This window comes from Coregonus clupeaformis, unplaced genomic scaffold (genome assembly GCF_020615455.1).
Source record: "Coregonus clupeaformis isolate EN_2021a unplaced genomic scaffold, ASM2061545v1 scaf1216, whole genome shotgun sequence".
NCBI lineage: Eukaryota > Metazoa > Chordata > Actinopteri > Salmoniformes > Salmonidae > Coregonus > Coregonus clupeaformis.
This window is the reverse complement of record NW_025534670.1, coordinates 98,925-124,154: the sequence shown is the minus strand read 5'-3', so window position 1 is coordinate 124,154 and position 25,230 is coordinate 98,925. Positions and strand designations below refer to the sequence as shown.

Sequence of the window (25,230 nt, the reverse complement as noted above, 5' to 3'; positions counted from 1 at the left end):
CAGAATTCATTCCTACAGCCTGGAGTGTTTTGGTATTGTACTTGGGGATCCTCCGGTGTCTACGGGAGGCCAGGGGTGTCGCTGGCGCTGCTAAGCCGCTATCCAGCAGACAGCAGGGGAGGGAGAGACCGCCGGCCGGGGCGGCAGCAGCATGTCATCATGGCTGTGGCGCTTGGACAGGCGGGACGCCCGGGTGACTCTTTGTTGTGGGACCAGAGAGGCGCAGGGAAAGGCTACTGGGCTTAGAGGGCAGCTGTGGAGGGGGAGAGAGAGACAATACTGAGGCTGTGTCTCAGATGGTAACCCTATTCCCTTTATAGTGCACTACTTAGATCCAGGGCCCATGGGATGAAGCAATGGATCCTGGTTTGGTCTGGGGATTGACTGAGGTTTTTGTCATGACAATAAGTAACCATACCCGACAATACAATATATTTTCCTCACCGCACAGTGACTCATCCCAGTTGAACACAAGGAAATTCTAAATCATCTTTCCTAATGACGAGACAGTGCCCATCCATATATAAAGCAGCAGAGCCAAAACCTACATTTCCAGGCAGACAGACAGTATTTAACCGGAACTCCAAATGGTTTCAGCAGCATCAAAAGGCTTCTGTAGCACAACCAATGAGAAATCTAGCTGTGAAACAAGATTATTGGAGGATCCTGTCCAGGTTTCAGAGATCTAACCTAGTCTGAGGGGAGAATTTTACCGCAGGAAAATACATCAGTTCTGCTAGCTAGCTGGGTTACTGAGGAGGTGAGTTGAGTTTCTGGGGAGCTCCAGGTCCGGTTGCTTTCCGGTACCAAGCGGTTTTCCGACCCAAACTCCTCCTCTTCAGGTCCACGCCCCCGTACGGGTTCTCCTTCTCTGTGTGACGACATTAAGAAAACAGATTAAGGTCTAAGATAACAGCAGCAGCTGTTCAGAAGGATCTGTTAAGGTTCAGGGAGAAGGAAGGTATTTGACTAGACAAGACACAGCCAGAGAGGCTTCAGGCCAGGGTCTGTGTGAGATGACGGGGGGCAAGAGAGGGAATTGGAGAGGCTCCCTGTGGTGTAGCTCAGATCAGATAGGTCATGCAGGGGCCAGGTTAAAGGTCACTCTCAGCTGGCTGCTACAATGCCCAAATGTACTGTCTCTTTAAAAAGTTACTTTTGGCCCAGGGCTCCGGCGGCCCTGCTGGCCCCTGACCGACTGCACTGTGCCGAGACTCCCGGACACTGGGCTGCTGGTGGTGAGTCATGGCCGGAGTATGCAGGCTGTCTGCTGCGGGAGGGGGAGGGGAGGGGGGAGGAGGGGGGCATCTTCCTCCTCCTCTCAGGTATCACAGAACTTCATTCTCGCATCCTTTCAATGAGACTGTAGATGTAGAAATGTTCACTCAACACTTCAGAGGTGTTGTGCAAAGAGTGTGGGTTTTGGGTTTTCCCACTAAACACTGACTGACTGGCATACAATCAATAACTGATAAGAGAAATGGAAAAATGGGAATCTCACACAGCACTGCTTTCACTGATGTCACTTGGAAAAGGGCCAGCCAGCTTGTATAAAAACTGTGTAACACCCCTTCCCATGTCCATCCAGACATGTGCTCTGGAGAATAGCATTTTGGCTGGGTCTGAAAGGGTTGGGAGAAAGAAGGAACTGCACTAAAAACGAAAACAGAGCCAGATGGTGTCGAAAGGCATGAGGGGGAAAAGACTTGCAGTGAAAGGAGCATGAGTCTTACAACAGAGCTAGTGTCTGTCAAAATAGACTAAATCTACACTTCAGCATGAATGTCTGAGATTCTTTCCATCTCAATATGATGGAAGAGAATCCATGAACTGGAGGAACACCTTGAAGGCCAAAGTTAAACTGTGCTAAAGGTATTGTTTTGTTAAAAGGGGTTCATCATTTATAGCCTATTTAGGAACCATCTAGTGAGATCATCAGTGCATTCTGCCATGTCATACTGAAAATGAAATTCCAGCCAGACTGGTCTCTTCCCCTGTTCCCTCCCTATGTATTATTAGAGTGAGGAATAGAATAACAGGCCTGGATAGAGCTGGGACCATAAACTGAAAAATTATCGACACCACCATGATTACTTACCGAGGCATTTTGCTGATACCGCTCATTACGTACAAGTAGCCTATACTAGAGAAATGTGAAGTTTGAAATGAAATAAGTTTACTAATATGTGTGATTGTTAATGGGACAATTGATGGCTACAAACTTCAAACTAGTAGTAGTAGTTTAAAGATAATAAAAAAACTAGTGCACATTAATGTTATAAACATATAGTTCTATTTATCGCTATCGCATCAATTCAGGCACTTTAGATCGCAATATGATTTTTGGTCCATATGACCCAGCTCTAGGGATGGACTGACTGACCCCTCAGTGTTCTGGGACACCATTCAACTGAAGCAGAGTAATGACAGCTGCTGGGATGATGATATGTCTTCCTTGGCTTCTGACGCACTGGAGGGTACTAATCAACTGCTGTGGATACTCACATCCAAACACACACACAGAGTGGGGCACACCTCTCCTGGCTGGCTGCACCCACGTGTGACCGGCATCGGCTTACACAATAGGCCCTCTAGAGCGAGACAGAGGACAGACTATCTACACAATGTCAGGATCGGATTACCCTATAAAAGGGCTATGGACAGAATGTCCCTCACCGCCGAGTGGCTGCTAGCAGTGGCACCACTCATTCATGTGGATAAACAGAGATGTTGTGTGACCAAACGGGCTCGAGATCTGTCTAAACATTTGGTGGCACCACAAACCATGCTGTAACTGTACAGTGTACATCCTTCACCCTGAGGACAGAGAAGGCTTGTGACCACATGGGCCAAATTATGCTGGGAGATGCACAGTATTTATGGAATCTAAAATTGTTTAACACTATACCTCAAAAATGCTAAAAACTACAGATATATTCAACTGTAAATTAAAGAGAAATGCCATACTGTATTCATCAGCAATTCATAAATCTATGTGAAATGTAAAGTGATTACAAAGACAAAACAAGGCATCATTATTCCAGTCAGCAGATTGCCATTGCAGTGTTAGAGCAGAGATAATATGGCTCAGACAGACAGGCCAGGGAGTGGCCATTACCCCACCACCACCACTGCTGACATAATGATGTCAGAGAGACTCAGTTCAGCTTGGGGTTGATGACACAGACTATCCATTATACTGAGTCACTGCTGTGTACACAACCTGTTCCCAGGGCACTACGCTAATCAAACTATAGCCAGAATATAACCATTTATACCATAACACCATGATGAATCATGAATTTGATCATCAGGTGGCAGATGACTGATCTTCTAAAGTACATTTTGACAGTTGCCAAAATTAGACATAAGAGACACTGACTTCAGACTGAGAAACCAGTGAAGCCAGTGAATATTGGCAAATGTCCAGTCACTCAAGAATAAATGGATTCGAAGAGTCTCCTATCAGAGAGACTTGAAAAAGCTGCAATATGATGTCTTACTGAAACGTAGTCTGGATGATGACGCCTTTATGCACGTAGTACTCTGTGGATTCTCCATGCAGCCAGAATCGGACGGCTGTCGGGAAGTCGAAAGTGTGTTTTTTTCATAAATAACAACTGATGTGCTGCATCCAGTGTAAAGGAAATCTCAAGCTTTTGCTCACCTGATATAGAATACCTCATGGTTAGCTACAGACCCTTTAATCTACCAAGAGAGTTCTCATCCGTAATTATCACAGCTGTCTACATCCCTCCACAAGCCAACACCACTCTGGCACTCAACTATCTGTATGGGGCCATAAACAAACAAGTGGGTGGGTGAGACTTAAAACCGTCCTACCTCACTTCTACCAACACGTCTCCTGTGTCACAATGGCACTAAAACTCTAGACCACTTTTTATTCTACCCACAGAAACGCATACGAGGCCCTCCCCATCCTCTGACCATGACTCCATTCTCCTGCATTCTGTTTACAAACAAAAGCTCAAACAGGAAGTACCAGTGATGCGCTGAATACGGAAGTGGTTGGATGAAGCAAACTGGAATATGTTCCGGGATTCATCCGATAGCATTGAGGAGTTTATCACAACAGTCACATGCTTCATCAATAAGTGCATAGACGATTTCATCCCCACAGTGACTATAAGAATGTATCCAAACCAAAAAACATGGATTACAGGCAATATCCGCACTGGGCTAAAGGCTAGACCTACTGCTTACAAGGAACGGGACATGGACATGGACGCATACAAGAAAACCCGATCTGACCTCCGACAAGACATCAAAGATGCAAAAGGACACTATAGGAGGAAGGTGGAATGCAATCACAAGGCTGGAATACCAGGGCACGTTCTCAAAGCATGCGCAGACCAGCTGGGCAAGTGTCTTCACAGCCATTTCCAATCTCTCCTTGTCCCAGTCTGTAATCCAAACATGTTTCAAGCTGACCACCATTGTCCCTGTTCCTAAGAGCTCGAAGGTAACCTGCCTAAATGACTATCGCCCTGTAGCACTCACATCTGTAATTATGAAGTGCTTTGAAAGGCTGGTCATGACACACATCAACACCATCAGCCCAGACACCCTAGACCCACTCCAATTTGCATACCACCCCGACAGATCCACAGATGAAGCAATCACAATTGCACTTCACACTGCCCTCTCCCACCTGGACAAGATGAAAAACAACTATGTGAGAATGCTGTTCATAGACTACAGCGCAGCGTTCACCACCAAACCCCTCCAAGCTGCTATCTCCAAACTAGGGACCCTGGGACTGAACCCTCCCTCTGCAACTGGATCCTGGACTTCCTGATGGGCCGGCCCCAGCTGGTGAGGGTAGGCTGACCCTCAACACGGGTCCAGGGTGTCTTAGTCCCCTCCTGTACTCCCTGTTCACCTACGACTGCGTGGTCACGCACAACTCAACATTATCACCAAGTTTGCTGACGACACAACGGTGGTAGGCCTGATCATGGACGGCGATGAGACAGCCTACAGGAAGGCGTCAGAGACTTAGTAGTGTGGTGCCAGGACAACAACGTCAGTAAGACCAAGGAGCTGATTGTGGGACTATAGGAGAAAGAGGGGAGAGCACGCCCCCATCCACATCGACGGGCTGTTGTGAGCAGGTCAAGAGCTTCAGGTCCTGGCGTCCACATGACTAAGGACTTAACATGGTCCACACACACCCGCAAAGAGGGCATGGCAGCAACTCTTCCCCCTCAGGAGGATGAAAACCGTCCGGCAAACGGTACCGGAGCATCGGCTCTCGGACCAACAGGCTCCGAGACACCTTCGAACCCCAAGCCATAAGACTGCTAAATAGCCAGACTGCTAAATAGTAAATGAATGGTACCCAAACTATCTGCACTGACTATCTTGCACTGACCCTACGCACACTCACTAGACTATATATACACACACCACATACACACTCACTCACATACACTACATTGACACTCCCACACAAACACATTCACATACACTACATATGCATACACAGACACAACACAAACACACATACACCTTTACACTTATCAATTGCTGCTGCTACTCTGTTCTCTATCTTACTCTTATTATCATCTATCCTGATGACTAGTCACTTTACCCTGCCTTCATGTACATATCTACCTCATATACCTCGTACCTCTCTGCACATTGATCTGGTACTGGTACTCCCTGTATATAGCTCCATTCTTGTGTATTTAATTTTATTCCTTGTGTTACAATTTTTATTATTATTTTAAAACTCTGCAACATTGGGAAGGTCTCGTAAGCAAGCATTTCACTGTAAAGTCTACACCAGTTGTATTTGGCGCATGTGACAAATTAAATTGTATTTGATTTGATTTTGAGAAGAGTCTTTATTTAATGTACTCATTGCCAGTGGCCTACTGTCTCAGACAGCCATGATCTCCCTCACAGTTGATTAAATGCTTCGAGAAGGGCCGTGTGTGTCTGAGTCCAAAGTGTCTGAGCTGCTACACGTTGAAATACGAGGGAGAGGGACTAGAACATGGCCTATCTCCCACTGCTGTGGCTGCTGCCTCTCCAACGGAACATCTGACCTGTAAACCGCTGCTTAATGGTGGTGGAACCACCATTCCATGCCGTGATCAGAGCCAGCTAGGCCTATTTCAGACTGGAGCAGCCAGGATCACTGGGGAGGGAGAGCTCACAGAGGCAATGTATTTCTCAACTAACCAGCATTCAGCCAAAATGCCTTTGACCACATCGCCGATCCCATACTCGAGGTGTTCGGCCGGCGAACAATGGACTCTTTGTTGGGGTACGCATGAAAGTCCCCGGTTCCCTCGCGGCCACCGATTCATGCTCTGCCTGGAACCATTGGTCATCTCAGTGACTGAAAAAACGCCATACAGGACGAATAGAGGAAGAGAGTCAACCATGTAGGAGGGAGAAATATGGCCATTAGTCTTAATTTGACCCATGTGCTTGCAAAAAAATATGCTCAAGCTACAAACATATCTCAACCAACACTCAATCTCAATTTCCAACTGAAAACCTGTTTTCCCCCCATTCTTTTACGGGTCTACATTCAAGCCGTGACAGACATCGATGCCACATGAAGCACCTCAGGAGAACCAGCCTTTTCACTGTCCACAGTCCTCAGGACATTTACTACTGGAAAGGAATTTGGCATACATTTGTACTTTGTCAACCTCAATACAGAGAAATTAGAGTTGGTCCTGCTTATACTGTGATATTGTAGTTTTCCATGTTACTAAAACTATCAGGAGGTCAAAAGTCCTTGTTGGAGGATTGATATTCCCCCAATTTTGTGAAAGCAATTCCTTGTGAGACTGTCGAACACTTGATTTATGTGAAATTAGCTTTAGTGCTAGGTCTGGGCTTTAGCTGAGGCATATCAAGTTGACATTTTCCCAAAGTGCTACAACCACAGAGTAATCTTACAATATAATCCAGTAAACGGTGGAATGCCATTCTTTGTCTCAAGGAATGGCCTGATAATGTAGAGTGAGTGATGATCATATTTTCTTGACATGACCATACAGGGCTGAATAAACATAAAGCAGGAATATGAAGTATAAACCTACCATTGATTTTTGAAAAGCCCTGAGAGTTTTTCAGTCAGCTAATTGGGATTGTTCCAATAGAAAGCAGATGCGATATAAATGTACACCATGACTGTCAAATTCCTTTAACCAGGGGAAGGCCAGCTAGCATTATATAACCCATCTGTTGTTGCTGGCTCCCGATAACCATTGTCTGGAGACAGACACACAGAGCTTTCAGCAGAAGAAGAAATACTTGTTATCAGTCCATAACAATTAGGAGTTGATGGTGAAACCAGAAAGCAGCACACATCTTCATGCCATCCTTTAGAATAAAAACAATCCAGTCTACTTGGCAGCTGAGAGCGTGAGGATATAAGAGAGTGGCCAACAATCAGACTTCTCTAGAAATCTACCAAGTGTGTGAAAGGATTTTGGAATTACTGCTTGCATCAGGAGCCACTGATAGAGTTTGGCTTTCACAATCCTGGTTATTCACTGAATTATAATGCATAAGTACGTGTCCCGGGTCAGGCTGAGTTCTCCTCAGGTCTCCAGACACAGCACCATGCTTACCCACTATGTCCTCATAGGCGTTCTCCTCTAAAGTGCTTTTGGAGCTGGGCCGGCTGCTGCCGCAGGTCTCTGTGGAAACAGTGCCATTCTCTGTGGGAGAGGACGGGTACGAGGAGGCCAGGCTGGCAGCATCCTCCAACTCACATGACTCCCTAGAGCGAGAGAGAGAGAGAGAGAGAGAGAGAGAGAGAGAGAGAGAGAGAGAGAGAGAGAGAGAGAGAGAGAGAGAGAGAGAGAGAGAGAGAGAGAGAGAGAGAGAGAGAGAGAGAGAGAGAGAGAGAGAGAGAGAGAGAGAGAGAGATGGGAGAGAGAGAGAGAGAGAGAGAGAGAGAGAGAGAAAGAAAGTCAGAAGAGAAAGAGAGGGGATTGATGGAGGGAGAATCACAGAAAGGAAACGAGGGAGGACAGAGAGCGAGAGGAGGGAGGAAAAGATGGGAAGAAACAAGGAGGATGAAAAAAGCAGAAAGGAAAATGGTATTTAATCATGCATGGCTGTGTGCTGACACAGTGGAGAGGAGAGCTGCAGTCCAGAGGGTCTGGTTCATTCCATCCTGACATCCTCTACTGGCCGATTACAATCGACAAGGACCACCTGAGAGGATGAAAGCCACTTAGAATGTTCCAAGGAGACCCAAATATGCCTCATCCCTCAACAGCCCTCTAAGAAGCTGCCAATTAAACAGAGAGAGAGAGAGAAGAGGAGAGAGAGAGAGAGCGGGCGCGAGGGAGCGAGAGAGAGCGAGAGCGAGAGCGAGAGCGAGAGCGAGAGCGAGAGCGAGCGAGAGCGAGAGCGAGAGCGAGAGCGAGAGCGAGAGCGGGCGAGAGCGAGAGCGAGAGCAGAGAGCGAGAGAGAGAGAGAGAGAGAGAGAGAGAGAGAGAGAGAGAGAGAGAGAGAGAGAGAGAGAGAGAGAGAAGACCTGGAACACTGGTTCAGAGCACCACTAATCTAATTACGCTGACAGCAACATGTGCTCCAATCACAAAGTCATTTCCTGTTTATTTACCACCAACCCACATCTTTTCTGGAGTTCTGTGTACTGTACGTATGTACATAGCATGACAGCTTATGTGTGTCTGGACTCTGAATGCTCAGGACAGGACAGGACAGGGGGAGTGTCCCTCCATTAAATCAGTGAGCTCAAGCCTGCTGTCCTGCTCCATTGACGGCTCATGGCTTTTAAACATGCTCTGAAATTGCCTCTGCCGCAGGAATGTTAAACACTGACTCCAAGTCAGGGACATTAAAAGATCTCCTCCTCCTCCTCCCCGCTCATCAAGAGGATCTGGCAAGGCCCTGCCCTCAGTCATTGGCCTAAACAAGTTGTGCTCTGAAGTCAATTTGAAGGGGGATAAAGAATGAGGGTAATAAACAATATCAAGTGTTCCAGAAAGACATAACAGGCTAATAGCTGCCTGTACTGCACAGCTCTATAGCAACATAATGAAGAGGGATGAGGAGGCACACTGGGAACCTTGGGATGTCCACTGGCAAGACAATATACTGTAGGCCTTTGCTATATAACAGGCATGATTGAAGAATAATACAGTCCTGTTTTGATGTAAGAGTTACTTGGAACGTTGTTGAAAAGCTGTTGATTTCAAGGATAGAACTATTTATGGTCTTGGATATTAACAGTTTGCGCTCGAGCTGAGTAGAGATATTTAAGGATGTTCTATATCAAACAGAAAATGTATGCACTCACTAACTGTAAGTCGCTCTGGATAAGAGCGTCTGCTCACAAATGACTAAAATGTAAATGTAAAATGTAATTATTAGAGTGCATTGTGTTATAGAGCTATTTACAGTAATACTTTGATTGTTTCTCACAGACAGCAGACTTTTGTTACCTGGCCTTATACTAAGATATACAATGCCCTGTCTAATGTAGTTGACATTTGCAATTTGTTTGTATTGCAATTAGGCTACTTAATTTTGTTCAATGAAAGCCTGGCATTCTTACAAAAGAACACTGGAAAAATGGCAGAAACTCAATTTAACATATTCCATTTCAATGGCAGCATTCTAGACAACTCATATTAGAAAAGCCGAAGAAAAAAAAGCTATAAGCAATATCAATAGAACAATGCGATACTCTTCATATGAGGCCAAAAATACCATCTTTCTAATGCAGGAAAACATTGAGGCCTTGAGAAAATTAACAGCAGATTCAACATTTATCTGCTTATTATCAAACGCTGAACAGAGGCAGACTTGGTGGAACCAATTCAGTTAGCAGCATCAATATGAAGTGAGTGCGACCGCTCTACTGTCTATCTGACTACAGCCAGAGACAGACAAAAGGCCAATAATTCAATACACTAGAACACCAACAAAGTAAACGCTTGGTCTGTGATCCTTACCCCCCTAAAAACATTCTCAGGACATGTTAGAGACATTTACAAATCCAAGACAAATAAATGTTCTAGTCGTCCATGTGCAACTCTCAGAAAGGAACTAAACAAATTCGCTGCCTCTCTGTTTTTACTGCAGCCTGCAGGACCCATGTTTTGTTGTGCAGCTACATAAATCAGCATCTCCTGTTCACCATGTTGTTTGATCAGCATGGCTGATTCTGAGGGAGAGGGAGGGCCCGGGGGATAAGATACACGTTTGTACTGTCTGAGAATGCACTAAGCACAACACAAAAACATCAGTTCACTGAACCGTGTACTTACTGACACATACCATTACAATAAAAGACAGCACATTCTGTTCTAAGAGTGTAATATTGAACCTTAAAGAGTTCTTCAGCTGTCCTCATAGGAGAACACTTTGAAGAACCCTTTTTGGTTCCAGATAGAAAGAACCCTTTCTACAGAGGGTTCCTAACATGGAAACTAAAAGGGTTCTAACTGGAATCAAAAAAGGGTTCTAACTGGACCCAAAATGGATTCTCCTATGGGGACAGCCGAAGAACCTATTAGGAACCCTTTTTCCAAGCGTGTACACATCTAGAGGTGACGTGACTATTCTCACCTGTCCTGTAGTCTCTTGGGTGCTCCCGTCCTTGTCAGATTTTGCGTCATGTTGGGTGCGGGGAGTGGTGGGCAGCAGGGGTGGTGACTCCTCAGAGGCACTGCCAGGAGGTAGTCCGGTTGCTTGGGCACATGCCCTTGTGGTTGCGGTTGGCGTCGTACTCAAAGGTGCGTTTAGGTTTGGGCAGGGGGTTGACTGGCATGCCCTCCGGGGTCTGTTGACATGGGGGCTCTGGGCTCTCGGTCTCTGACCGGGTTGAGCTCACACTGAACCTCTGTCTGGAGAGTTTATCAGATGCCGGCGGGGCGCTCTGGTTCTGTGGCCACGGAACATATACTGCTGCGTTTACTGGTGCCCCTACTGTCCAAGTCTCGATCCCACCTATTGTAAAAGACTTCTGTCTCGTTTTGTCTGGTGCATAGCAGTTACTAAGATACCGCGGTGGCTGGCTGGGGCTCTCCTTCAGCACCTTCTCGATCTTTTGTATCCGATTGAGTACAGCAGACGTTTCCTTCCGCGCAGACAGGGAGTGCATGAATAACGCAGAGGAGTCGGTCTTTCCTGGCCTCTTCTGGAAGCGGCCCAAGCCCTCCCTGTCTGAGGCTGCCTCCTCTTCCTCCGTCTCTGGGTAGGAGCACTCTGAGAAAGCCATACTCATCCTCCGGATGCTCTTGAAGTCAAAGGTCTTCTCACTGCAAGGTGAGGAGAGGAGGCTGGGGCAGCCCTCGCTGCTGCCCACACGCTCACCTACAGGCCTCTTCTCCAGACACAGGCTCATCCTAGGCAGAGCCACCCTCCTGCACTCCCCATTCTGAGATCTTCTACGGATGGCCACAGAGGATGCCCCCCGACACGGGGCGGCTGAGAGAGAGGGTGCGCTTCAGGACGTGGTTGGACGAGGGTCCCAGGGATAGGGTGCTCCAGCTCAGGGGCCCACCACTCAGTCCACCCCCAGGAAGATCCTCCTGCTTCTGGTTCTCTTTCTGCTCCTCCTGGCCCCTCTGGGCCTCCTGACCCACCTGAGCCCCACCAGAGGGCTTGTAGATGGAGAGCTTGTCCAGGCAGCCAATGCTCTTGGACTTGGTAAGTCGGCTCTGGGACGGTAGGTCACAGGAGAGGGAGGCTCCGCTGCAGAGGCTAGCGGTCTTGGCTCCAGGCGGCCCGGCCCAAGAGTCTGCCGTCTGTTTTGACGTATCTGACGTGCTCCTGTTGTCCTCGCTGTCGCTGAGCTGGGGTGGCACCGCCCTGTGTGGCAGAGAGAATGGGGGGGTGGGGACGCAGACTGGCACCTGGAACAAGAGTAGGGGGGCTGGGTCAGAAACATCATGGTACCATTCCTTACAACGCGTTACTTTATTTGCTCCCAAATAGCAAAATAATAATTCTGCTCACTAAACAGCTCGAAGAGTCTGGCACTGAGAGCTGCTGTGAATTCCTCTCAACACTGCTGACTGCACATTGAGAGAAACTAGGCGTGGAATACCAGTAGTTACCTCAGGTGTTTTCTGCTTACCAGCGGAAGATTAATCATTGCAGCTAAAGCTTATATGGCAACAGAGGGGGGAAAAACGCTTTCTTTGGAGAAGAAAAACCTAAACGCCAGAATGTATTTCTAAGATAATAGGCAACATGAAAACTTTGACCACTCATGTAAAATAACCAATGGAAAGCACCCAGTAATGTGACATAACTTTGGCAGTATGGGATCCCTGTTCGAGCCAAAGCAAATACATATCTACAGTAAAAATGCATGTGTGGATTTTTCCACATAATTAAAATAATTTGGGTAGAATTGATGTAGACGCCACACACAAAGCCATGGGAATACACCACACTGAGAGACAGATGAGACGCTCTTAGGTCTTACCTTCACCAGCAGCCTACCGCACTAGTCCTGGGAGAGTTGTCTGTGTTTCCTGATGCTAACAGCTAACAGCCTCACAGAGAGGACGCCGGCCCGGCCCCTGGCTCATTACAGACTGGCCCATTGTTCACCTCACACCGACGCCGTGCTGCTGCTCACTGCTGAGCAATGTGGATAAAACACCCTGCTGCTGACCTCATTTGGGCTTTTCACAGAGAGACACACACTATTTCTCACCCATCTCTGACTCTTCCGTTTCTACCCCACTCAGAAGACTTTGGGAACTTTCTGGACTTGGCTCCTGACTGAGGCTTGCGAAACCCAAGGCGGTGGTGGGGATCTGATGTCACAGCTAGCGATGGTTAGAATAACAAGTGTGAGCTGGGCTGGGCAGGGAGGAGGAAGTGATGGCTGTGATCCGAGCTGCAGGTTGAGACAGATCTCTTCACACCACTGGGCTCTGTCTTTCACACGAGGGTGGGGACTACTGGGGAGAGAGCTGTGCAGCACCTGATCACCTGCAGGCCAGAGTCAGACTGTCTGACTCACTGTGTCAGTGACCTAACTCCTCCTGACAAACTGCCTGCCTCCTTCTCAAACAATCCTAATTGTACATTTTAAATTCTAAACAAGCATTACGGGTTCAAATCCAACAGAGTTGACAGAACAAACCTAGGGTGGGGACTACGAGGGAGAGAGCTGTCAGCACCTGCACAGCACCCAAAAGGGTTCTACCTGGAGCCGAAGAACCATTTAGGTTCTAGATAGCACCTTTTTTTTCTGAGTGTAGGGTGGGCCTATTATAGAACAAATAACAATATGAGTGACAAAAAGTATTTCAATTACAGTGCCTTCAGAAAGTATTCATACCCCTTGACTTATTCCACATTTTGTTGTGTTACAGCCTGAATTCCAAATGGATTACATAGATGTTTTTTCTCACCCATCTACACACACAATACCCCATAATGACGACGTGAAAACATGTTTTTAGACATTTATGCAAATGTTTTGAAAATTAAATACAGAAATATCTAATTTACTACACCCGAGTCAATACTTTGTAGAAGCACCTTTAGCAGCGATTACAGCTGTGAGTCTTTCTGGGTAAGTCTCTAAGAGCTTTCCACACCTGGATTGTGCAACATTTGCACATTATTCTTTTCAAAATTCTTCAACTCTGTCAAATTGGTTGTTGATCATTGCTAGACAACCATTTTCAGGTCTTGCCATAGATTTTTAAGTAGATTTAAGTCAAAACTGTAACTTGGCGACTCAGGAACATTCACTCTCTTCTTGGTAAGCAACTCCAGTGTAGATTTGGCCTTGTGTTTTAGGTTATTGTCCTGCTGAAAGGTGAATTAATCTCCCAGTGTCTGGTGAAAGCAGACTAAACCAGGTTTCCCTCTAGTATTTTGCTTGTACTTAATCTCCATTCCGTTTCTTTTTTTATCCTGAAAAAACATCCCAGTCCGGAACGATTACAAGCATACCCATAACATTATGTTTTGGAATATTTTTATTCTGTACAGGCTTCCTTCTTTTTCACTCTGTCAATTCGGTTAGTATTGTGTAGTAACTACAATGTTGTTGATCTATCCTCAGTTTTCTCCTATCACAGCCATTAAACTCTGTAACTGTTTTAAAGTCACAATTGGCCTCATGGTGAAATCCTTGAGCGGTTTCCTTCCTCTCCGGTAACTGAGTTAGGAAGGACGCCTGTATCTTTGTAGTGACTGGGCGTATTGATACACCATCCAAAGTGTAATTAATAACTTTACCATACGCAAAGGGATATTCAATGTCAGCTTTTTTTATTTGTACCCATGTACCAATAGGTGCCCTTATTTCTGCGAGGCATTGGAAAACCTCCCTCGGGTCTTTGTTGAATCTGTGTGTTTGAAATTCACTGCTCCGACTGAGGGACCTTACAGATAATTGTATGTGTGGGGTACAGAGATGAGGTAGTTCTTTAAAAAATCATGTTAAACACTATTATGAAAAATAATATTTAAAAACAACCTAAAAACATGTATGCACTCACTAACTGTAAGTCGCTCTGGATAAGAGCGTCCTGCTAAATGACTAAAATGTAAATGTATTATTGCACACAGTGAGTCCATGCAACTTATTGCACATTTTTACTTTTGAACTTATTTAAGCTTGCCAAAACAAAGGGGTTGAATACTTATTGACTCCGAGACATTTCAGCTTTTCATTTTTAATTGATTTGTAAAAATCTCAGAAAATAAATTGAGAACCAGATCACTACAGATTAGCTCTGAGGACTACTGCATCTAACTTCTCCAGTTGAAACTGCTTGGTTTCTCATAATGAGGTAGAGGGGAGGAAACTGGCCCCACATGCCTGGTTTGGACCTGGGGGTTGGACTCAGCGTTCACTCTCATTAAACCCAGTCCAGAGGCTGGACTCACAGGTTCAGTTTCCTGGACACAGTTTAAGCCTAGTCCAGGACCATAATGACCAGTGTCCTGGATGAAGCTATTCATACATCATCGTTTTGCAGAATAGTGCTAGCTAGATCACGTTCCAGTTGACTGTGGTAAAGTCCAAAGTTATGTCCAATTATCCAGTGCGTCCTAAAATGGAAACATATGCGATATGGTTTCAAAGGAAAGCAAATGGATAAAGACCAAACAAGGGTGAAAATAGCAAGAGGACGGATTACTTTTAGTAACCAACATTCTCAAGGTTGAACTCCATTGTTCAGTTCTGTAATTAATCTACATTTAGTTTTGATTTGCCACATTAATTTGTAAGAATATATCTAAAAAGCATTTTGATGTAGCTATGTTCAACAATAAGCTTCTGCTGGGGAAACATTATTGCTAATGGCCTTTAAATCAAACTGTACAGTATATATCCACAGTATTGCTCCAAATGCACATTACAGTGGGGAAAAAAAGTATTTAGTCAGCCACCAATGTGTGCAAAGTTCTCCCACTTAAAAAAGATGAGAGGCCTGTAATTTCCATCATAGGTACACGTCAACTATGACAGACAAATTGAGAAAAAAATCCAGAAAATCACATTGTAGGATTTTTAATGAATTTATTTGCAAATTATGGTGGAAAATAAGTATTTGGTCACCTACAAACAAGCAAGATTTCTGGCTCTACAGACCTGTAACTTCTTCTTTAAGAGGCTCCTCTGTCCTCCACTCGTTACCTGTATTAATGGCACCTGTTTGAACTTGTTATCAGTGTAAAAGACACCTGTCCACAACTTCAAACAGTCACACTCCAAACTCCACTATGGCCAAGACCAAAGAGCTGTCAAAGGACACCAGAAACAAAATTGTAGACCTGCACCAGGCTGAAGACTGAATCTGCAATGGTAAGCAGCTTGGTTTGAAGAAATCAACTGTGGGAGCAATTATTAGGAAATGGAAGACATACAAGACCACTGATAATCTCCCCGATCTGGGGCTCCACGCAAGATCTCACCCCGTGGGTCAAAATGATCACAAGAACGGTGAGCAAAAATCCCAGAACCACACGGGGGACCTAGTGAATGACCTGCAGAGAGCTGGGACCAAAGTAACAAAGCCTACCATCAGTAACACACTACGCCGCCAGGGACTCAAATCCTGCAGTGCCAGATGTGTCCCCTGCTTAAGCCAGTACATGTCCAGGCCCGTCTGAAGTTTGCTAGAGTGCATTTGGATGATCCAGAAGAGGATTGGGGAGAATGTCATATGGTCAGATGAAACCAAAATAGAACTTTTGTAAAAACTCAACTCTGTCGTGTTTGGAGGATAAAGCAATGCTGAGTTGCATCCAAAGAACACCATACCTACTGTGAAGCATGGGGGTTGGAAACATCATGCTTTGGGGCTGTTTTTCTGCAAAGGGACCAGGACGACTGATCCGTGAAAGGAAAGAATGAATGGGGCCATGTTCGTGAGATTTTGAGTGAAAACCTCCTTCCATCAGCAAGGGCATTGAAGATGAAACATGGCTGGGTCTTTCAGCATGACAATGATCCCAAACACACCGCCCGCAACAAGGAGTGGCTTCGTAAGAAGCATTTCAAGGTCCTGGAGTGGCCTAGCCAGTCTCCAGATCTCAACCCCATAGAAAATCTTTGGAGGGGAGTTGAAAGTCCGTGTTGTCCAGCGACAGCCCCAAAACATCACTGCTCTAGAGGAGATCTGCATGGAGGAATGGGCCAAAATACCAGCAACAGTGTGTAGAAAACCTTGTGAAGACTTACAGAAAACGTTTGACCTGTGTCATTGCCAACAAAGGGTATATAACAAAGTATTGAGAAACTTTTGTTATTGACCAAATACTTATTTTCCACCATAATTTGCAAATAAATTCATAAAATCCTATAATGTGATTTTCTGGAGAAAAAAATCTCATTTTGTCTGTCATAGTTGACGTGGTACCATGATGAAAATTACAGGCCTCTCTCATCTTTTTAAGTGGGAGAACTTGCACAATTGGTGGCTGACTAAATATTTTTTCCCCCCACTGTATATATTGAACAAAAATAGAAACGCAACTTGTAAAGTGTTGGTCCCATGTTTCATGAGCTGAAATAAAAGAACCCAGAAATGTTCCATACACACAAAAAGGTTATTTCTCTCAAATGTTGGGCACAAATTTGTTTACATCCCTGTTAATGAGCATTTCTAATTTGCCAATTTAAATCCATCCACCTGACAGGTGTAGCATATCAAGAAGCTGATTAAACAACATGATCATTACACAAGTGCACCTTGTGCTGGGGACAATAAAATACCACTCTAAAATGGCAGTTTTGTCACACAACACAATGTCACAGATATCTCAAGTTTGAGGGAGAGTGCAATTGGCATGCTGACTGCAGGAATGTCCACCAGAACTGTTGCCAGATCATTTAATGTTCATTTCCTCTACCATAAGACCGCCTCCAACGTTGTTTTAGAGAATTTGGCAGTAAGTCGCAACCAACCTCACAATTGCAGACCACTTGTAACCATGCCAGCCCAGGACCTCCACATTCGTCTTCTTCACCTGCGGGATCGTCTGAGACCAGTCACCCGGACAGCTGATGAAACTGAGGAGTATTTCTGTCTGTAATAAAGCCCCTTTTGTTGGGAAAAACTCATTCTGATTGGCTGGGCCTGGCTCCCTAGTGGGTGGGCCTGTGTAACAATTGCTTAACACATGTTTAAGCTTAAACTCTATTGGACCAGTTAGGTTCGCTTACTGAGAAGTAGTGAGAAATGAAGACCGCACAACTGAATAATTTAGGGAAAAGAATGCCGGCTTGCATTTGTAATTAAAATTTACAAAAAAAAGAATCACTTTGAGTAAATATTGATGTGACATTTGTACAATGAGCTCAATATGAATTCAATACATCAACAGTACAATAGACTTAGATATCGGCCATATAGCCCGCCTAAGTTTACTAGGGTGCACCCAACTATTTTAATCTGAGGGTAGCTCAGCTTTCAATGTTCAAAGTTCAATACAAATAAAATAAACATGAATCCACAGAAAAACACAACTCCAATTCACAAATACTGACTTATAAACCACTATGAGATGGAATCAAATGTGAGTGACTGTGCATATCAATAAACACTGTAAGGTGTTTAAAAGTGGTATGTGCTTATGTCAGTCCCACTGCAATGTATGGTGCAATGATGTCTTGCAACAAAGAATCCTACCACACCGTAGTATGGCAGTGCAAATTCAGTGTCCTCCAAGGAAAAGGAAAATGAAATCTTCGCAGCAAATCTTCTTACGGATGTCCTGGGTTAGGCGGCTCGCCATCCTTGGTGGAACTGAATCCATACAACAACAAACGGACCTGTTTTACAAACAGGATCACACACTATATATACCATGAGTACCTTTCATATAAACATTAATATAGCTCTTAGCTTAAGAAAATAAAACTTGAACTAAACAATAAACTAGCCTGAGCAATGCAAAAGATCTTTACACAACTACAGCACCAGGCGCACGTGGACTGAACAATAGACTAGCCTGGGCAAATGGAAAGATCTTTACACAACTACAGCACCAGGCGCACGTGGACTGAACAATAGACTAGCCTGGGCAAATGGAAAGATCTTTACACAACTACAGCACCAGGCGCACGTGGACTGAACAATAGACTAGCCTGGGCAAATGGAAAGATCTTTACACAACTACAGCACCAGGCGCAGTGGACTGAACAATAGACTAGCCTGGGCAAATGGAAAGATCTTTACACAACTACAGCACCAGGCGCACGTGGACTGAACAATAGACTAGCCTGGGCAAATGGAAAGATCTTTACACAACTACAGCACCAGGCGCACGTGGACTGAACAATAGACTAGCCTGGGCAAATGGAAAGCGCTAGTGCTTATACCTATACACCATTTCTTGAAAGTCATCTAAAACATAACTGCGTACCAAAATGGATTATGATAATAGCTAATCACATTTTATAAAAGTATGAAAACTAAAATAGTTTGCCATGCATGATTAGCATGATCACTAACGCTTGCTATTTCAACTGATCGATAGCTGAGCTAGCCTAAATGTTAACAGCTTGAGCGTATGCTTGGTTCAGTATGAACACACACAAAATACTAGCAATAGCTTAACTAGCCTAATCGCTAGTGGCTGGGTCTCCTTATGAAAACTCACCAAATCCTGGCGTTAATCTTCCCCTCAAAACCTTCACAGCATGTTCGGATAGATAAGTGAGTGTTATATCCAGTTCTCTCTTTTTTTGTTAAATTTTATACAACTTCCCATGACGATTTGAAACATAGTTTTTCTTCCATAGAATGGCGGTAGCTCTTCATGTTCCGTTCTAGCTCCTTTTCAACATGTTGGAGCCCACTGGTGTAGAAATGTGAGGTTAGGAGAGGGACTAGGATAGAATATTGAGTTTTGATTGGCTCAAAATAAACTGCTCGTCATGCAGCTTCTGACAGCTGATTTGAAATAGCTGTCAACTTTTAAACATATCACAATATAATATAATATGATTGGTTGCGGAATCTCACTAGAACGATAAGTATTCAATATCAGTTGACACCTGGCTCCCAAGTGGGAGGGCCTATGCCCTCCCAGGCCCACCCATGGCTGTGCCCTGCCCAGTCATGTGAAATCCATAGATTTAGGGCATACATTTTTTTTTTTCAGTTGACTGATTTCCTTATATGAACTGTAACTCAGTAAAATCGAGTTGCAAATTGTTGCATGTTGCATTTGTGTTTTTGTTTAGTATAAATTCAGTCTGGTTCTTGTTTGACCTCTCAACAGCCATAACATTCTGTGATAGTCAAAACTGCCCCAGTGTAATATCACTGTAGATGTATTTCAAATAGCAACAGAACCTTTGTAATATATCGATTCAAACACCCCCTATCCACCCATCAGACCATTATACCCAAATGTAAGTTCAATCAGCCAGTAGAATAACAGCGCACGTTCAAAAATACCTTAGGTACGCCTTGGGCCAAGATTACTCCAGGAGTCATAAAGCTGGTTTGACTGCATTATGCTCCTGTAAGTTCCTTTTCACACAAAAGGAAAACATAAAGTGCAGAATTCTCCAGTACGGATAGCTGCGTTGGGGATGGGGTCTGTGGGGGTGTTCTGTGGTCAGGACTGGGCCAGTTAAAACAAGCCTGGCTCTGGTGCTGGGCAGCTTCAACTGTGGCGGCCACACATGTACTGAGCTGGGTGCCAGTGAGGGCCTGGCTCCTGGGTCCTGGACCCACTGTCCTCCAGCCAGGCCAGCCAGGCCACATCACATCAACCATAGGCCACTTCCTGTTCTGTTGATAGACCGGGCCACAACAGGAGGGCTTCCAGTAACTCAGATAAATAGATAGATTTTCAAAGAGAGAGAAGCCATTAACATCCCCTCTATTTCATTTTGAGCTTCACCCTCGACACCCTCTCTCTTCCTCTCATAAATGTGTTTAATTTCATTTCCTTTGACCTTTATAGATTTATATCCAGCTTTCCAGTTACTTAATTTCTTTTCTCAGCAATTATCTTTTCTATTAAAAGAAGTGCCCATCAAAGACGTGCTGCACCCTCCCAGATCTTATGAGATGTTGTCTTCTCAGAATTCTCCTGCCAAGGGAATGATAGTAATTTACCGACAGAATCCTTTCTTTTTCTCCATCTAGGATAGAGAGACTTGTGGGAAGGTGGGGGCAAGTACTATAACGCTGCTCTCTCTGTGCATAAATTACAGTTTCCCTCTCTTAAATCATATTTTTATTTGTTATTTTATTTTATTTAACCTTTATTTAACATTGTGCAATTTTTTACAAGTAAAAACTATAGAAACATCATGAACTGTGTAGAGTGTTGATGTAACAGAGCTAGGGGAGTGTTATTGTTTCTAGAGAACTGTGTTTATCTCTTTGGACTGGGGTCGTTAGATGAGCGATGGGGTACAATTGTTAGATTCAAACACTTGATGTAACCTGAGTAGATTATCAGAAGGAGACCAGGGCTCACTACACTCTTATAAAAAGGGTTCTAAAAGGGTTATTTGGGTGTCCCCATAGGATAACACTTTTGGTTCCAGGGAGAACACTTTTTGGTTCCAAGAAGAACCCTACTTTGGGTCCATGTGAACACTCTGTGGAAAGGGTCCTACATGGAACCAAAGATTCTACCTGGAACCAAAAGGGTTCACCTGGAACCAAAAAGGGTAATTCAAAGGGTTATCCTATAGGGACAGCAGAATAACCTTTCAGGTTCTTGATATCACCTTTTTCTAAGAGTGTATCTAACCTCAGGAGACATGGTGAGGTAACAGAAAACAACTACTCAGCACAAAATCAATTTCTCTTAAAAATATCTGTCAGTGATGTTCATGTTTAAACTCCTCACAGGCTATGGTGATTTCACACTGAGCCATGTAGCAGCCAGGGCTGCTTAGCTAACTTCCAACTGGCATCCCTTCTCAAGGTTATTCACACAAGAGATCCAACTAAAACACGTCAGAGCCACAGCCACTGGCTGCTGTGTTATACAAGGACATGTAGCACTTGGTAAACTAACATCCTGACAGACTACACACCAAGTAGCAGATGGTGAAGGCTTGCAGTTAGCACCCTGTGAGTCCGATGTAAGCATTTCCATGCCAGTTGATGCCAGTTCCTGCAGATCTTAAATCTTCACTCTACAGCCTCTCTGTGTATATATAGTGTTGAAGGGAAAGACAGATCACAAAACAGAACAGTCTATCGCCAGCACTTTCATTACGAGCCCTGTTTGTTTCTCTGTTCCAGGAGGAAGATGTCATCTCTCAACATGGTAACTCAAACAAGCCTCTGCTCAGACCAGAAAGAGTTTATAGTTGAATGGGGCCCTATTCAGAATGTAGAGGATGGTACAAAAGCAGAGACTCACTAGTCTTATCCCTGCTTCCCTGTAACTCTGGAGAAAAGGCAAGACAGAATACTGCAGCCAATCAGTACTTCCTTATTAACAATTACGTAATGCTAACAACTGTGGGTTGATGAGCTATGTCACTACCGTATCAGTGTATTACTCAACACAGACACATAGTGGGATCCCCACGGTATCACTCTATCACTCATACAGACTTACAAAAATAACTTTCCTCCTGAAGAAAATGTCCTGACTGAGGCAATAAAGGATATGTGCACCTGCGCTGGTTATTCCTGACATCATAGTGCATGTTGAGAGCCATCCCTCTCTCTCTCCCCTCCTCCACCCTCTCCCCTCTCCCTCTCCTCCCCTGGCCTCAAGGCTGGTGGTGATGTCACTGACCTGTCGGGGATGTCCAGGGGCACATTAGCCTCTTGCTCGGGGTGCAGCCTTGGAACTTTTGATGGCAGTCATCGTCACCTCGGACCGCCCACTCGCCTGATGGACAGACACGACACACCACAGAAACTTCCCAGCCGTAACGTTTACAATACATCAACATCCAACATATTGAAGTCTTTGTCGATTGTTTGGGTACACTTGTAGCCCGTATACATGTTGTGTTTATAATCACAACAATTCATTACTTCGCACTGTTAATCAACTGCAGTAATAAGAAAATTAGTTATGTGAAATAAAGCGTTACCCAAAACACTCACGCTTGAATTTGAGACCTTTGAGAGTTTAAGTGGGTCAATGTGCTCTGTGCATATTTGGCCAAAAACCATAACAAATATGGAGCTTAATCTCAGCCATGGGAGTGCCATTTCAGATATCAGATGAACGACTTCACTGGATTCCAAACAGTGTTAGTAAACACCAAAGCATAAAATACAACAGCCAAGGAGAGAAAGGGCTGTGCTGTGTGAGGGACCCATCTGTGCTGTAGGCTCTGTTCTGTTAACCCAGCACTTCTCTCGCTCTCTCTTCTCATACAAATTAATGGAAATAAAAGAATCAGAGGTCACCGCTCCAACGAGAATGGGCCCTGAAGTCACAACAGAAGACAAACGTCTTTTGGTTGCCACAGAAACATAAATATCTTCTGAATGATTCAGGCCAGTTGGACAGGAGATATGGGCTTGTTTAAAAAGAAACCTTCAAAAGAAACCTTGTTATCCCATCAATTTAGAGAGCACAAAACTTTAAGGTAGAATTAAAGAAATTACAGAGCACGGTGTCAGATTGTGATTACGGTTCCAACCTTAAAATGGCTGTTTCAGATTGAAGTGGGCAAGAATAGCCAGTATCTGCAAACACAGCACAGAGCCAACTAAAGAGAGGAGACAGTCCATCCCCTTCTGATTGGAATGTGTGTTTGTATCCGTCTCTGCTTGACTAGAGCAGCCAAGATTAACAGACTTGCTCTCTTCCCATGAACGTGTTCACCTAGAGGGCTAGAAAAAAAAAGCCAGGCTGTTTTTAGCAGATATTCGTTTGAGGCTTGTGGTTTGTGTGATGCTGAAGGCTCTGAGGACTCAGGCTAAACAGGAAGAGACATGTTTCTCTGATCTGACTGACATGATGACCACATCGCCTTCGGGCGTTACGTGAGCGAGCGTTGCAGAAAACATTTACACATACAGTACCAGTCAAAAGTTTGGACACACCTACTCATTCAAGGGTATTTCTTTATTTTACTATTTTCTACATTGTAGAATAATAGTGAAGATCAAAACATGAAATAACACATATGGAATCATGTAGCAGCCCAAAAGTGTTAAACAAATCAAAATATGTCTATATTTTTGATTCTTCAAAGTAGCCACCCTCTGCCTTGATGACACGCTTTGCACACTCTTGGCATTCTCTCAACCAGCTTCATGAGGAATGCTTTTCCAACAGTCTTGAAGGAGTTCCACATAGGCTGAGCACTTGTTGGCTGCTTTTCCTTCACTCTGCGGTCAATTGGGTTCAGGTCGGTTGATTGTGGAGGCAGGTCATCTGATGCACACTCCATCACTCTCCTTCTTGGTCAAATAGCCCTTACACAGCCTGGAGGTGTGTTGGGTCATTGTCCTGTTGAAAAACAAATGATAGTCCCACCAGCGCAAACCAGATGGGATGGCGTATCGCTGCAGAATGCTGAGTTAGCAATGCTGGTTAAGTGGGCCTTGAATTCTAAATAAATCACAGACAGTGTCACCAGCAAAGCACCCACACACCCATCACACCTCCTCCTCCATAATTCACGGTGGGAACCACACATGCGGAATATCCGTTCACCTACAGCGTCTCACAAAGACACGGTGGTTGGAACCAAGAATCTCACATTTGGACTCATCAGACCAAAGGACAGGATTTCCAACGGTCTAATGTCCATTGCTCGTGTTTTTTGGCCAAGCAAGTCACTTCTTATTGGTGTCCTTTAATAGTGGTTTCTTTGCAGCAATTCGACCATGAAGGCCTGATTTACTTGTAGTCTCCTCTGGAGCAGTTGATGTTGAAATGTGTCTGTTACTTGAACTCTGTGAAGCATTTATTTGGGCTGCAATTTCTGAGGCTGGTAACTCTCATGAACTCATCCTCTGCAGCAGAGGTAACTGGTTCTTCCTTTCCTGGGCGGTCCTCATGAGAGCCAATTTCATCATAGCATTTGATGGTTTTTGCACTTGAAGAAACTTTCAAAGTTCTTGAATTTTCCCGGTTAGACCGACCTTCATGTCTTAAAGTAATGATGGACTGTCGTTTCCTTCTGCTTATTTGAGCTATTCTTGCCATAATATGGACTTGGGTCTTTACCAAATAGGGCTATCTTCTTTATACCACCCCTACCTTGTCACAACACAACCTGATTGGCTCAAAAGCATTAAGAAGGATAGAAATTTCCACAAATTCACTTTTTAACAGGCACACCTGTTAATTGAATGCATTCCAGGTGACTACCTCATTAAGCTGGTTGAGAGAATGCCAAGAGTGTGCAAAGTGGCGACTTTGAAGAATCAAAATATAAAACACTTTTGGGCTGCTACATGATTCCATATGTGTGATTTCATTGTTTTGATGTCTTCACTATTATTCTACAATGTAGAAAATAGTAAAAATAAAGAAAAAACCCTGGAATGAGTAGGTGTGTCCAAACTTTCCGACTGGTCCTATACATGTTATTCAATAATTTCATTCAAACTGCTCTACAAGGCCCTTCAACGAGCATCTGCGTAGGCCAGGCGCTAAAATAGATCTCCCATCTCCTCATTGGTTTTTAGGAGCATATACCCACGTAGGTGATCGAAAGATGAACTGAGGTCCAAACTCCATTCCAGTTGGTGGTAGTAATGCACCTTAAAGTTGGTTGCCAACCACCATATAAAGGCCACAGAAAAGAAGAAG

General features: G+C 44.4%; 1 pseudogene; it reads right to left on the bottom strand.

Annotated features, from left to right (window-relative positions):
• Positions 1-12,660, bottom strand: part of LOC123486434 — a 37,728-nt pseudogene extending 25,068 nt beyond the window's left edge.
• Between the last annotated feature and the right edge of the window lie 12,570 nt (positions 12,661-25,230).